The following is a 16,029-nucleotide window of genomic DNA, read 5'->3' on the forward strand; positions in this document are numbered from 1 at the left end:
GATGAGATCTAATTAGAAGAAGCCAGGACTTTCCATTCTATCCAGAGGCTTTCCATTTGGTTATCATTATTGCCATATTTAGAGATAACATTGGTCCCCTGGCAAAAATAAAAATAAAAGGCCATGCATGTCTATCATAAAAGCCTGGGGATTTCCCCCTAGTCTTTATCAATCTAGTAGCTTCTGTGCATTAAGTTAATGATAATCTGGGTTTTCTATATTCATCTACTGCTGTCCATAACTTTTTATCTTAATATGATTGCTAGTATTTTTAGGAAAAACAAGGATTTAGGAAAGACAAGGATTTTACAATTTTAACTAGTTTGTGCAGATATGGATGAATGAATATCAAGAAATGGTTATGTGTTTATTAAAATAAAGGACACATAAACTCTGCACAGACCTTCTAATTTTACCTATCCCAAAATAAAGTGCAGATAGTTATTTCTCTCTATTCTACAGATTTAATCATGCCTGAACAACATTTAAAGAGTGGTTTAGAACAGCTAGTTTTTAAGATGACTGTACCCTTCTAAGAGTATTGACTCATTTGGCTTTTTGTTTATTTGTTTGCTTGCTTTTTAACATGTCCTTTCCTTTCTACTTCTCAGTTGTGGAAATGGAAGTAGTTAATACAAGCAAATAGCCACCAGGACTAAAAAAGACAAACGAGAAACATGGCAGACTTGGAGTGTTCAAATTGGCTGTTTCAAGCCTACCAACTGCCATAATCATAATTGCCATAACAGCTGGCATGAGTTAACTGCTTACTAAATCATCATCACCTTCAGAGAACCACTACTACTTTACTGGCGGGAAGACAAAGGGTCAGAACGCTAATCACATTTGCTATACTCCACACTTGGATGTTTTATGTGTGATGCTCTTGATTATTTGTTGGTGTGAGATGTGTGAAAGATAATTAAATTGTGTCCTGTGAAAACTGAAGACCTTTTATTGGCTTCAATAATTATCACAAAGTAATATGAGTGTGACATTTATTTTTAAATGCTTAAATTTTCAATAGTTTATATATTTTCTAAGTATAACTTTCAAAAAATCAATGAATTTAATTGTCATGAGTTCAAGAAAATCTGCCTCTTCGAATATGTTTTGGGAATTTAATGATGGCAGTGTCTATATGAGAAGCAATTTATGCAAATGATTCCAATGAAGCCTATGAGCTTTCTTAAGCTGGAGAAAAGTTTGTAATTAGCAAATTAGCATTTGAAAAGATATTTTGAATATGCATAGTAGAAAATTCTGCTTAACTTGTGGGGTGTGTTCCAAATGATTATTTCAAAATTCGTGCATACACATCTATTAACATGTAAATATTTGAAGACTTAATGGACTAACCTTGTTATAGCCAGTTCCCTCTCTCTCTCTCTCTCTCTCTCTCTCTCTCTCTCTCTCTCTCTCTCCCCCTCCCTCCCTCCTATATACATTTAGTTTTAGTAAAGAGCTAAAATTAAATGTTATTTATCCTGAATATACATATTAACATTTGTGGTGGAGCCCTGTTTATTCTTTGATATAATATCTTCTTAAGTATTAGAAACACAAAACTAAATATTTTTCTATTTATCATTATTTCAGTATAGATTTTTAAAAGACACAGAGAAAAATAATAAGGGCCTCTGCATTTTTTTTCTAATTGAATATATGCTATGTACCAGAATGTTGGATTTGGTACTTTATTAACAATTATATTAAATTGCACTAGAGAATACATATATTCCCCAAACTATTTTTAAAACCCTTTATTTAAAAAAATAATGCATTTTGTCCAATATAGAGTACATTTTCTTAATGGTTTCTTCATGTAGATCAGTCCCTTTCTCTCTCTAAGGATTTTACAAAACCTTGGTTAATTACCACATATTATCTCGTCTTTGAGGGCATCCTCCAATATAGAATATGGCTCTCCCTTGTCATGAGTTCAAATTTCCATCTAGTCTATATTAAGCAGTGTGATGATTAAATATTTCTCAACGACCATCCAAATGTTTAGATGAACAATATTTCAGCAATATGACCTTAATTGACCGGCTCATGTCACATGGTGTTTTCTATTGCTTAATTCGGGCTTTATTTCTAATTATTTACATTCCTTACCAAACAGCTGTCCACAGGTTCTAGCCAATTTAAACCCACAGCATATAAATCTTTGAATCATTGTCTTTCTGCCTAGAGAAAAGAAACCAGATATTTCGTACTGTTTTTGTTGTTCCATCAACCTACATAGGTCCGTGGAGCAGCTGAGAGCAGAATGTTTGATTTGACTGGTTTCTGAGAGCACAGGCCTTTTCACTTAATAAAGCACTATCTTCAGACTCAACACATGGACAAAAGGGATAATCAGAACTACAGTTCAAAAGCAACTATATATATTTTTCCACATTATTTTGGTTATAGGAATATCCTATAAAAGAAGATAATGAAGTAATACAATGAGGAACTTCACAAATCCTATGATTTTTGTGTTTAGTAGGTGCCCATATTTCGTCATCATCATATTCAGATCTTAATTTTTAAAAATTCAGCATTGCTCACTTTTCTCTTGGTGTCTTTGCAACTTTCTTTCTGTCTATCTTTCTTTTTAATTTATTTACAATCTTTGGGCTCAAACACAACTGAATACAATTTTAGAAGTCTTCCTCCTATGGATTTCCACTCATTTTCAAAGGCTTTTTCTTCCCTCACATTTCTTTAAGAAATCTATATTCACTCTGCTTCAAATTTAAAAATAATTGGATAAGGAAATCAATCAGGCATCAAAACAAGTGATGGCCAACACTATCTCCAAATACCATAAAAGTAACTGTGGACAGAGTGGAGCACAGCTGATGAAAGATTTTGGGGACAAAAAATTGTGCAAAAACATGAACTAATTTGTGCTGGTGAGATTCAAATGGAATACTGAGATTATGCGTTGCCAGGAAGGATGGAAGCTGGATTAACAGATGTCCGAGTAGCCCGTAGTCCTCGCTGACAAGATTCAGTTGATGGGAGCAAGCAGTGGTCTAGTGGGTGCATATTCAACCCTCCTTGAAGACAGTTACAGTTAATTTCCTAAATAAATGTTCTCATTAGCAGTGAGTGAGTCAGAAAAACTATCTTGTGGCTTGTGTTATCAATATTAGATTTGTTTGCCACTTTTCTTTAGATGCCCAACTAATCGTCAATCTACTTTATTTGTTATCTCCTATCTTTGACATCTCAGGAAAACCATAGTGTCATATAAAGAATAGGACAAATATTTTATCATATTTTATTTTAGTATAATTTTGTTCTGATTTGAATACAAAGGCTTCTGGTGAGACGAAACATTTTTAAGTACCTATAGGAATGTTTACTTTGCGTTAAAGGAGTGCAAAGGAAAGAATATTACTCAAAATAATTTTAGAAATATACCTATTTGCCTTTTGTAGGATCTTAAATGAAACCATTACTATTTTCAGTTATTTTAAAACTGATTTTGACTTATTTGTTTAACTTAGTTAATTTTTATTTTACTAAGTTACATTAAAAATATAACATCTAATATTCTGTATACTATAAGGTTGTTTGCTGATAACTAATTAGCGGTGGAGATGGAATTTGAGTAAGTTGCTTGAGTGAAAAAAAATTGTTCCATGCATTCTTTTTGCAGATAGTTTATTCTTTAGTCGGCAACTTTTCCAGGCTTTCATAATTTTTATTATAGATAGAAATATGTATTGATAATGATAACAATTTTCTTTCTGTGGTTTAGAATTACAAATTTTGATTAACGATAGAGGAAAACAAATGGGGCCATGGAGCTGTACAAAAGCATCCATACTTCATACAAATATCTTTAGTGCCAAATAAGGAAATCCATAATGCACTTAGGAAAAGTAGTACATATCAGAACTGGCAAAGTCATAAACTTAAATCCAATACTTTATTATGGCATAATTTGATCTGAGTCATTCTTAACTTTAAAGTATGATGTGGTAATCAGAAATATTGGAAACCTAGATAGCAATTAATTTATAAATGTCCTATAAAATGCCATTTAACTATTAAAAATGACTTCCAGCATTCAACTAAAAGCTTTGCAAAATCTTAAATAAAAACATAATAAATATCTAGTAAGTAGAGACTTACAGTTATGTTATAGTGAGATGGTTTCTATCTTTGTGTTTTTCAGTTGTTGCTTTAAATTTTAAAACTTTTAGATTATAATTAAGAAAGGTTGTCATTTTTCTATAATTTTAAGTTAAAGTAGTATTCATACAATATCTACTAAATACCAATTTACTCACCTATGTTGGAAATCATTGTTGAATTTTTGAGCTGTACCTTGAACAACCAGAAACCATCTATAATACACACACACACTCACACACATGAATAAAAAATGAAAAATGCATGAAAATATCTAATTGTGTGGACTGTTAAGCGAGAGAATTAAAGATAATAACCCCCTTTCACCATTTAGCAGAGCATGAAAGAGCAAGAGAAATGAACGAAATTCTAAACTTCATTAACTGCTCTCACACAACGTCACAGGCCACCTGCACTCTAGCGCATTTACATGGGAGCAGACGGGTTGTCGAATGGGATATCAAAGTCTTCTAGAATGTTTGTTTCAAAAATAAGCCAGCTTCTAAGCAAAGGACAAGTGAGGTCTTCAACCAGCAAAGCTTTTATATTTAAAAACACCAACATGCCCATGTGATTGTCTTCAAGATGAAAATGTAAACATCCACTAATCTATAAAAATATGCAAGTTGCATTTTATATGTGATCACAATCTGTATATATTTTCTGTGTTCATTTGCATCTATCTGCCTGCCCCCAATAAATTAAGATATCTAGCCTTCACCCAGTATAAGAGTTTTCTGAACTCTGATTTTTCAAGTCCCTGAGTTAGGCGTGTTTTATACTCATAACTAGTTTGTGATAAAAAGGTCTGAGGTCATCTTTTTGCCCATGAAATTTATTTTCAATTGAAAATTTCATTCGGATTCAGCCATCCATCGGCTACATCTGAACAGCATGCATTGTCCTTGATTTGTGTATCAGTTTAGTTCAGGTCGGGTTCTGTATTTTAATTTGATGTCCATGCTACCATGATAGAATAGCTACTTCTCGTGCGTCCAGTCTTCTAGAGTCACATCTCTACGGTTTGCACAGCTTTCCTCGCCTAAGCTGTTAAGCTTTGTGAAGTTTACTCTAAAGACATCTCTATGCAATCCTAAACATGACTAGAATAAGATCAGGAGATCACTAAGTTAATACAGCGGCTTGTCGTCAATATTCTTTTCCAGTTCGTTACACTAGCCATGCATACTGAACATTTTCTATGCTAAACAATTAAGTGGATTGGAAACATCCAAAGAAGCAACAGCAGCAGAGAGGAACACCTCCTTTTCTGCATAGCTTTCCAAACTCTACAGAGATGTCTCCTCTATATCATCAGAGTGGACCAGTTTGTTAATATTCTTGTAACTTCAAGAGATATTTTTTTAAACTATATTTATGTTTTGGACTATACTGAAAGCCGTTTGCCAATTTGTCTGCTGTGGCTTCCTTTATCCTTCACCCAACTGTATTAAGTAAATATTTAGTCTGTTGTCTTGATGTCTGCTTCGAAAAAAAGTGCAGCACATTCCCACTTTTCTCACATGTTTGCTGGGGATTGAATACACTGCATTTCAGAACTTCAGATTGGGCCTGGTATTAAGTAATGTGATGCTGAGGTGTCAGTGCAAATGGCTTTACTCCTGATTCCTTTGTAGATGCCAAAGACAACTTGAAATTCTAAAGAGATTAAAAGTAGAGGTTGCCATCTGCTTAGGCTCCTCGTGAAAGGGAGGCTCTTTCTGACAAATCCCTCTGCTTAGTAGACAAAGTGCAAAAGCATTACGACTGGAGTTCATAAGCCATTGTTTTATAAAATTGATCCATCATACAATCCCTTCTGCTCTTAAACAAACCCACGAGAATTTGTTAAGTAGGATTATGCACACACACACTAGCACATATGCTAACTTGCACACACACACATACACACACACACACTTATGGTGTGTGCAGAAGCTTGCATGTGTTTATGCTCTCCCATGGAGACTAGCTCCCTTTGCAGAATTGCAGCGTACATTTAAAATTTCTGAAACAAATCAACAATTGTTTTAAGATTTTCTGTATTTTCTAGATTTCTAACTAAACTATCCCTTCTAGCTTATAACTACCTACTTTTTAACTCACAGTGGTTTATGATGTGACATTTCCTTTTTCCTCTAAAATTAAGAAAAATACCTGGATAATTTTTGAAGCATGCCATCCCTATAAATGAGAATAAATATTTAAGTTTATTCTTCTTCCTCAAATACCAGAGCCATGTTATTTCTTTCACACCTCCTGAGCATCACATTTCAAATTGTTCTCCCTGTGAGAATAAACTGTGAGGAACTATCCATGTGATAGCACATGCCAGAGTGATGGACTTGGGTAGACTTTAAATAGTTGAAGATTATCATGGATCCCAGCACTCTCTGCCTTCTTTAGGATGCCATTCTAACAAGCACTGCAATTAAAGTCACTGTTGTGATTTGATGCCTTACTTATCTTTATTTTAATTTTAATTTTAAGATTTAAAATCTCCGTGTATGAAGGATTTTTCATTAAGCATTATTTAATATAATTAATTTTCATTGTTCGAAGAGAAATTTGAATTCAAATAACATAAACATGAGGAGAACTCAAAAATAAATAAATAGACACCATAGCATGCCACCCTCTTGTGCTCAGCAATATTATGTGTTAGAATAATATTGTGGGTTAGAACTGACTTTTGGCTTTTAGAAGCTCACTGAATGACTCGCAGGGTGATTGAAAGTGGATATCTCGGTGTACGGTAATTGAAGTTCAAGAAAACTCTTCACTGCCCAGCTTACTTCTTGGTTTGTTTTTCTGTACAGGAGCCTATTTTATGTGCTGTGCATAGTGACGAATTTTACTCTTTCTCTTTTTATACTAAGATCAAATACAGACTGCAAAACTGACCGAGCATAAAATTGCTTTTAGAAATTGAATGAGCTAGTCTAGATTGAGAGAATCAGAGAAACAGTTGTTGGTAACATGGACGTGGCAAGCATAATCGTAATGGACAGGAGTGAAGGCACTATGGGACCGATATAAAATAGCACTGACAGGCATATATACCTGTAACGCGTTTCTGTATGCTATGCCTGGGTGCTGTTAGTGTGCGTTTAGACCAAGAAACCCCTGATCTCTTTCCCTGGACATAAACTTGGATGACTGGTATAGGCTTTGTGTCTCCTAGTAACTGCCGCTGCCAAGCAATTAGACTTCATTATGGCTGTGCTTATGCAATACTAATTAACATGCCTCTTGTCCTGCCTTTCTTATGTGATCATGTGACAGCCCACAGGTCTGACACCCTCTGTGAACCAACAGCTGAGGAAATTTTCAACATGGCAGATTTTTTTTTTTAACGAAACACACCCAAACAGAAATGTAATCACACTTTTGTGAACAACTGCAGGAACAGAATGTGTTATAGTGCTTGGCAATTAGTGGTTTGCATTAATTTGTCCGGGTTGAGAAAATAAAGGCAATCGGAGGGGATTCAGGCATATGCGTGCAAATGAGTATACCTTGGGTCAAGGAGTTAGAAGAATAATAGTGGTGTATCTCCACAGAGGAATATCACTTGCCAAGGCAGTCAGAAATACTAAACAAAGTGCTCAACATATCTCTGTCATCATCATGAGCCTGTGTGTTGACTAATTTCTTCACATGCACGTGTTATATGGTGAAGACGCTGGTCCTTGATGACTTTTGGCTTGCTTTGTTTTTTCTTGAATGGGATAGGGACAGTGTCCCTATAAAACAAGGCATAATCATAGCACATATCCATTATGGATTGCATTGTCAAATAGCTGAAGGTAGAGGAAGACCACAGTCTCTGCAAATTGACATATATTAACACTAGGCTGTGGCAAAGAGACAGCTGATGATATGAGGTTGTCAGTAGAAGTATAGGACATGATTGTAATATAAATTGAAGAAAAGCTTGTTTATAAAATAAGTATTGAGGAGAAACCTAAACCAAAATGAGTGTTCTATACTAGACATCAATGGCAATGTGTTTATCTTTACTCAATGTTAGAATTTATTGAATAGCAATACATTTACAAGGTTTAGTGATTTTGATGACAGCAATTTATCATAAAAATCACCTACGTTGATTGTCTGGTGGCTCCTAGCTGGTAAATACTAACTGTTATATAACACAGAAAATGTCTATATGCACGTATGTAGGTTGCAGAATGTACAAAAGTTATAAAGGGCTGCAGGAAAGTTCAAGAAGTTTCCAAGTGGACCGAGAAAGAGTCTGTATTGATAAAGTAACAAGCCTGGCCAAGTGACCACAGAGATCTGATGCTGGAACAAGTACGGATGTCTGGCGTGAGTGGGAAGCTGAAGTGCTTATGTGCAAGGTGAAAGGCTGAATTGAGTGAGGAACATGGAGTGGGTCAGAAGTAGGAAATGAAGGGTCAGGGTCAAGTCCGGAAGGATTAACGGGTAGAGAGGTAAGAAGGTGAGTCAGTTGTATTCAAGAGTAAGGGACAATGATGGGTCTCAGGTTGTCAGTGCATACTCCAGGCATCTGATATTTTCATGTGGGGCCATTCATCACAGTGTTGGATTTCTATCACTTTATGGGTCCATAGAGGGAGGTATACACTCTCTGTGATCTGGCGTGTGCAGTAAGTTCATGATTTTTTTTGATGTGATGGTAATACACCCATGTGCCTCCCATTTCATGTCAATCCTGGAAACTCATAGGAGCACCTTTCTCTTTACAGGGATAAGTCATTTGTCAGTCTGTGCAGGTTGGTGATGCTTGACAGATGGCGTAGATTCTGGATCTCCCCAGGGTTCACAGTCATCCTACTCTCTCAAAATGGAGTCAAAACCACTATAAATGGAGACTCCAAGGGCAAAACACAACTTTAAAATCCAGTTTCATGCACTATGGAGTCATTTAAGGTAGGATGTATCTGATCTCAACAATTATACAGGTGAACTTATGAGGGTAGAGCAGCAGACTACACATATTGCTATCAGAATCAGCAAAAGAGATTTTATGATTGTTTCCTAGAAAATTGCATGGGTCTTAACACTAGAAATTTGCTTTTAATGGTTTGAGCTAGATCTCAGCTTGGGGTGCTTTAGAACATACTTTATTAATCGGAGTGGGGAGAGAAAGTCATAGGAATAGTCTGGACATATAGGGAAAGACTTTCAGTGAGATGAACCATGACAAAATCTTAATGATAGAGGTTAGTTGCTGCTCCACTAGGGTAAATATATGAAGGAGGTCGCAAGAAGCCCAGGAAACATGAGACCACAGTACCAGAAGGCCTAGTATGGATTTGGGGATTTGCTGAATAATACCAGGGAGCCGTTGGAGGCTTTTAGTGCACAGAATATTCCCATATGATGATTTTTATTATTGAAAATATGAACAGCATTAACTTTTCTTGCATAGTTTGATGTGATGACCTGTGTGTACCTCTAAATAAATAGAAGCCTTTTGAGATAAAGCTTCCAATCCTTCAACTACACCCTCCCACATACACACTGGAGTTATCAGAAAGGTTTCAGATGTAAGATTAAGATAGTTCTTTTAATGTCACTAAATAAATGACCTATGGACCTTTGGGTCCCTCATTTACTCAAGGCGTAATGGGTCACCTTACCAGCCCATGACCAGCTATGCATGTTTTATGCATAGTGATATCCAGGCTAAAACAGTCAATTGAAGGATGATAAGGAAACATAAGTTTGTAGCTCTTATGTCCAGCCAGCCTTAATAGCCACTAATCTACTGGACAAAGCTTTTAGAAGGCCATTAAATTTGGAGACATTGATTCTAGGATCAAACTGCAATCACTTAGATTTTGGAGAGGAGGGGAAGTTGGGCAAACTCAGTGTATCAACTTTACAGAATAGGAACTAGTTTCTTTCAGGTCCAGGTTTTTGGTGGGAGCTGCCCTCTGCAGTTAGGTTATAAAATGATAGAATGCCCTGCCTCTTTTGGAGGTGTGTCAATGACAGTGTCTTTTGTCATCTTGTGTTGGAATAGTCTGCCATCTAGGTTCTGCCTTTAGAAAATTGCCCTTCTGTCATTAGGGTTTGTCACTGGCAGCATTTGTATCCAGTCCACACATCTTTCTCAACACTTCTTTAACTGTAGATGTCAGTTAGCACTCACAGTCTATACATTGGAGGGAAGACAAAGGAATCAACAAACAAAGAAAAGATGAAGTGGAAGTTTGTGCAAATTAAAATGGAGGAAAACAGACCTTGAACATGAGTAGAAGAGAGAAAACCTGGTCAGGGCCTGAAAAAAAGGTTCAGTACAGGAGGAGGCTTACTCATGGAAGTTGGCAAGGATGAGAAGAGGCATGGACGGATGCCAAGGAACTTGAAAGACATGTAGCAGATGAAGGAGTGTGTCACTGGACAAGCTACCAAGGAGGCAGGGAAGTAAGTCATTATTCAGCAAAGCTTCCTCAATGGACTAATGAATGGCATTAGGAGCATCAAACTGTTCCATAGGGAAATGAGGCCTTTCAGGTATAGAATTTCAAGGAAAAAAAATTCCAAGGACTCTGACATAGATGAAACAGTTTTCCCGAAGGTCAAAGTTAGATTTCATTTTACTTTTCATTTCCACTATATTTCTAAGGAGGAAAAGACCTGCAGATTATCCAATTCAAAGGTAAAATTTAACAAGAAAACTGAAGGGAAATGATTTGCCAAACTAGGTAAATGATTTCAGGCTGATCCTGAACACAGATCTTCTTACAAGCATCCTGTCTTCTCGTTTGGGCACGATACCCTCAGAGCAGAGCAACATATTAGGAGGTTGAGCTACAGGTGTGGCAAGGTAGAGAACTCCGTCCTGAAAAATAGAAAGGAGGGCTCTTGATTGTAGTAAATACAGTGCTGATCTAGGTCCCATAAGAGTCTGCTGCCTAACAGCAGCTATCATGAGCAGACAATTGAATGGAATCATTTTGTTGCAATTTCAGACTCAACATTCACATTTCTTTTTTTTCCTGTTCTACATTTCATATTTATTTTTAATTAATTTATTTATTCAGATTACATCTCAATTGTTATCCCCTCACTTGTATCTTCCTGTTCCTCCCTCTCCCTCTCACCCTATTCCCCTCCCCTAGGTCTGTGACAGAAGGGGACCTCCTCCCCCATCATATGGTCACAGCCTGTCAAGTCTCATCTTGGTAGCCTGTCCTTGGTTGGTGCAGTAGTTTGAGCAGACCACCCTGGGCCAATATCTGCCCATCATGATGTTCTTCTTGTAGGTTTCTAGGACCTTCTGGACCCTATATTTCTCCATTCTCCCATACTTCTCTCACCTATAGTCCCAACATTTCTTTAGTAATGAGAAATTCACTATCCATTCCTCCTTTTACTGACACCTGCCACATATGTTTTACTATGCTTAGTACTCTGTAATAAATAATAGACTGGGACTTAAAGTACAAACGCTTGGTGTAATGCTTGGTATAAAAGGTGAGCTTATGATTATAAGGGAACTTTTCACTACAACAAGTGCAATAAAGTCTATTAAAAGTCAGTACCATGAGATCTATCTAAATGAGGAAGATACCTTCATCTCATCTCTTGGCAAGGTTGGAGTTGCTGGAATTGAGATTTTTATAGGACAAATATATGAGATGACAAAACAAACAGATTCAGTGCTGTTTGGATATAAAATATATTTGAAAGGAAAAATGGAAAGATACATTCTTCTTGTATCTTAAAACATTAAATCTAAAATACTTGTTATGTTTAACATAACATATAAATGAGAGCTACAAATATGAAGGCAGCTTAACTGTGAATAGATATTACAGAATAGAGATTATGACACCAATGAAGGTATAGTGAAGACATCACTGGCTAGTTATGTCAAGGAGCTGGAAGGTATAGGGAAGGGATGGAGATACCGAATGAAGTTTTAGGACTTCTGGACCTAGACACATGAAAGAGAATAAAATCATAAAAATAAATACAGAATGTAAATACTTCCTGAACACTTACCACATCCTTATATTTAAAAAGCAATACCTCAATTTTCTCCTCAAAATATATAAATTTGCAAGACACGTCATGCATTGTATATATAGAACATGGAAACATATGCAAATGAGGCCATTTTAGTTTCAGACTCTCACAGATCCAGTGTAAAAAAAAATGATCAAATAAAATAAATGGTACAGTTGGTAAAGCAGCACTTATTAGTGCTGCTGTTTAACCTATAGCTTTCCCCCTTAGACTTCTATATTTCATTTGCTATGTCTTTTGGTAACTTCAAAAAAATATTCCTAGAAAGTTCATTGAGCCTTTAGAGCTAACAGAATTTCAAACAAGCAATAGTAGCTTACAATTTAGGTACTAAGTGGATGGTTAACCAGAAACCCTGAGACACATTTATATTTTTTCTAATTTGATTTAGTACAATGGAGTAGCCCAACCCATCTGTTCTCTCTGCTAATTTTGAATATGTTATTTTTGTATTTGTTTTTGAAAATTTTAGTTCTGTCTCCTCTGTGTTACAAAACTGATGACAGTAATGAGATGAAAGAAAAAAATTAGTTTTGTTGGTAGGAAGGTAGGAAAATGTGATATTATAAACTGTGCTAATTCCATCTACATGTGAAGTTTGCTATTGTGACGCTCCATTACAAATTCATTATGTTAAGATTCATTCTGTTTGCCTTAGTTTTCTATATTAAAATCTCAACATTATAGATAATGTATTTGTCAAAAATTCCTTCACAGCAGAGATTGGGGGTAAAATATGGCTAAGATGAGATTATTGAGGGAAAGTGTTTTAAAATTCAGTTAGGATAATACATGGCTTTGTTTGTTTGCTTGTTTGTTTGTTTATATCACCTGCTTACACCTTAAGATTATTTAAAAAATGTTTATTTAATTAATTTATTTGGATTATATTTCAGTTGTTATCCTGTCACTTGTATCTTCCTGTTCCTCCCTTCTGCCTTCTTTCACCCTATTCCCCTCCCCTAGGTCTGTGACAGAAAGGAACCTCTTCCCCCATCATATGGTCACAGCCTATCAAGTCTCTTCCTGTTAGCCTGCTTATCCTTTCTCTGAGTGCCACCAGGCCTCCCCACCAAGGGGAAGTGGTCCAATATGGAGCACCAGAGTTCATGTCAGAGTCAATCCCCACTCTCCACACAACAGTGCAGAATGTGCTGTCCATTGGCTAGATCTGAATAGGGGTTCAATGTTTACTGTATGCATTGTCCTTTGTTGGTACAGTAGTTTGAGTAGACCACCCTGGGTCCAGATCCACCCATCTTAATGTTCTTCTTGTAGGTTTCTAGGACCTTCTGGATCTTTCTATTTCCCCATTATCCCATAGTTCTCTCACCTAGAGTCCCAATAGGAAGTCACTGCATCTATCCCAATGTCCTGCTAAGTGAGGACTTTTATGGGACATGGGACACTTTTGGGCTACTGTTCAATTATAAGTGAGTATATACCATGTGTATCCTTCTGGGTCTGGGTTAACTCAGGATGATCATTTCTAATTCCACCCATTTTCCCACAAATTTCAGGATTTCCTTGTTTTTAATATTTCAGTAATATTCCATAGTGTAAATGTGCCAGCTTCTTTATCTATTCTTCAACTGAGGGACATCTAGCTTGTGTCCAGGTTCTGGCTATTATGAATAAGGTTGCTATGAACATGAGTGAGTACACCCATCAGAATGGCTGAGATCAAAAATTTAAGTGACAGCACATGCTGGCGAGGAGGTGGAGAAAGAACACTCCTTCATTGCTTTTGGGAATGCAAACTTGTACAACCACTTGGAAATCAGTCTGGTGCTTTCTCAGAAAACTGGGAATAGGGCTTCCTCAAGACCCAGCTATTCCACTCTTTGGAATATACCCAAAAGATGTTCCACTACACAACAAGGTCATATGCTCAGCCATGTTCACAGCAGCCTTATTCATAGTAGCCAGAACCTGGAAACAACCTATATGTCCCTCATTCGAAGAATGGTGGGTTTTTTTAGTAGTACAATTTTTGTTTCTTTTAGAGATTATAGTTTAATTACAACATTTCTCCCCTAACTTTCCTCTCTCTAGATTTTCCCACATAACCATCACTGCTCTCTTTCAAATTCCTGGCCTCTTTCTCTACAATGTGTTGTTGCATGCATGTATTTGTATGTGTGTGTGTGTGTGTGTATGTGTGTGTATACATATATATGTATGTATGTATTCCCAAATATAACATGTTCAGTACATATAATGTTCCTTGTATGTAAATTTTCAGGGATGATCATTTAACCAATTGGTATGCTCTTCCCTGGGGATGACAACCTCTCCTGCTCCCAGTGCTCCTCAGTTTTCTGTAGTTCTTTGTGTAGAGTTGAGGCCTCATAGGCTTTTGCTAGTTCAGTTTAGCATCTGCCTTGTTGTTGTCCTTCTCAGCTCATGCTTGGGCAGTTATGTTGTTGAGACTTCTGGAGTGCATTTTTTCTGACACTACAGGAGACACAGTCTTACAGCAAACACCCTGATACTCACAAATAGCTTTTAAAAATTGCCATTACCTGTCAGTGAATTCAAAGAATGGCAAAGATTTCTGAGGACAATTCCATTCATCCTTTCTGCGGTGTTTCTAAAGAGTGGAAGGTCTTAATATTATTATGGGTATTATTATCAGCAAAGGCTCTTATAACAAGGGAGAGACTGGTGCTGCATACATTTCCACCATTGATTAGAACATAGCAAACTGCATTGGCAGAAAGCAATTTGTGAGTCAGTGTCAAATGGTAGCTTATCACAGTCGTTAAAATACTTCCATGATTGCATGTGTATGTATTGCCCCATATGATAGAATAATATAAAAATTAATACACAGATATTCTGGGTTTTTATTCATTCATCAAATGTTTATTGATTTCCTGTTATGAAATCTTGTGAATATTTAAATTCACAGAGGAACACATGAAAACAAGTGCTGTATACCATTCATTTTCAACATAGATGCCAGCCAACCGAAAATTCTCTTCAGTCACCCTGCTTGCTCTCTAAATAAGAACTAAAATAATATTTTCCTGTTTTGTTTATGAGTCAAACTTGAAATATGATAGTTCTCTTTCTAGAGACATGGGGTGGTGAATTGGTATATGTCTAAAGAGCTAAAATTCCCAATTTTGTGGCGTAATTCATGTCACCATGCAAGTTACTTGACCTTTTTTGTCCTAACTGCCCTATCAATAAAATGAGTGTAATAGTAGTATCTACCTGATAGTGTAATCTTATAAACTAACTAAATTAATAATATAAATTACTTTGAAATAAACTGCATTAATGATGCATATTACTTAGGACAGGGTCTAGTTAGTAGTGTGGTTCTAATATTAATTTAACCATACTTCTAATTCTTAACTCTATTTACTGAGTTTATGTGAGCCTCAGATTCAAACATTTTTATTTCATTGTTCATCACTAGACAACTGTGGCTCATACTAGCCAAACACATATAATCAGTTCTGTGTGTTTAATTTGTACTTTAGACTAGAAATGTATAAGACTCTTAGTACAAAGTTTAGGTAATAATGCCAAGTATTGAAATCTCTGCTCTACAGTGTTCTCGTTTTTCACTTATTGTGTGCAACTTTACAATCAACCATAATTTCAGGTACCTATTAAAAATACATAAATATCATCTCTGTGATAAAATACAGAAGAATCCATTAATATATCTGAAATATGTGCTTGGAGTGCAGTAGTACCAGCCAGCTATGACCTTTTTATTGAGAGAGTGACCCAGAAAATGGCCACGGAAATTTCCTCATTTATTTCCCACTTCTTACCCAGAGTCTCAGATACCTTTAAACCTCACATGATAGAGTTGGCTTTAGGTTATACATAAAATACAAAGTGGAG

General features: G+C 36.1%; 1 protein-coding gene across 20 annotated transcripts in view; it reads left to right on the forward strand.

Moving 5' to 3' along the window:
• The window catches only part of ROBO2 (roundabout guidance receptor 2), a 1,536,637-nt gene that overhangs the window by 1,222,767 nt on the left and 297,841 nt on the right, over window positions 1–16,029 (forward strand). The gene's annotated exons all lie outside the window — the stretch shown is intronic.

The sequence above is a fragment of the Acomys minous genome (assembly GCF_964271855.1).
Source record: "Acomys minous genome assembly, chromosome: 11".
Classification (NCBI taxonomy): domain Eukaryota; kingdom Metazoa; phylum Chordata; class Mammalia; order Rodentia; family Muridae; genus Acomys; species Acomys minous.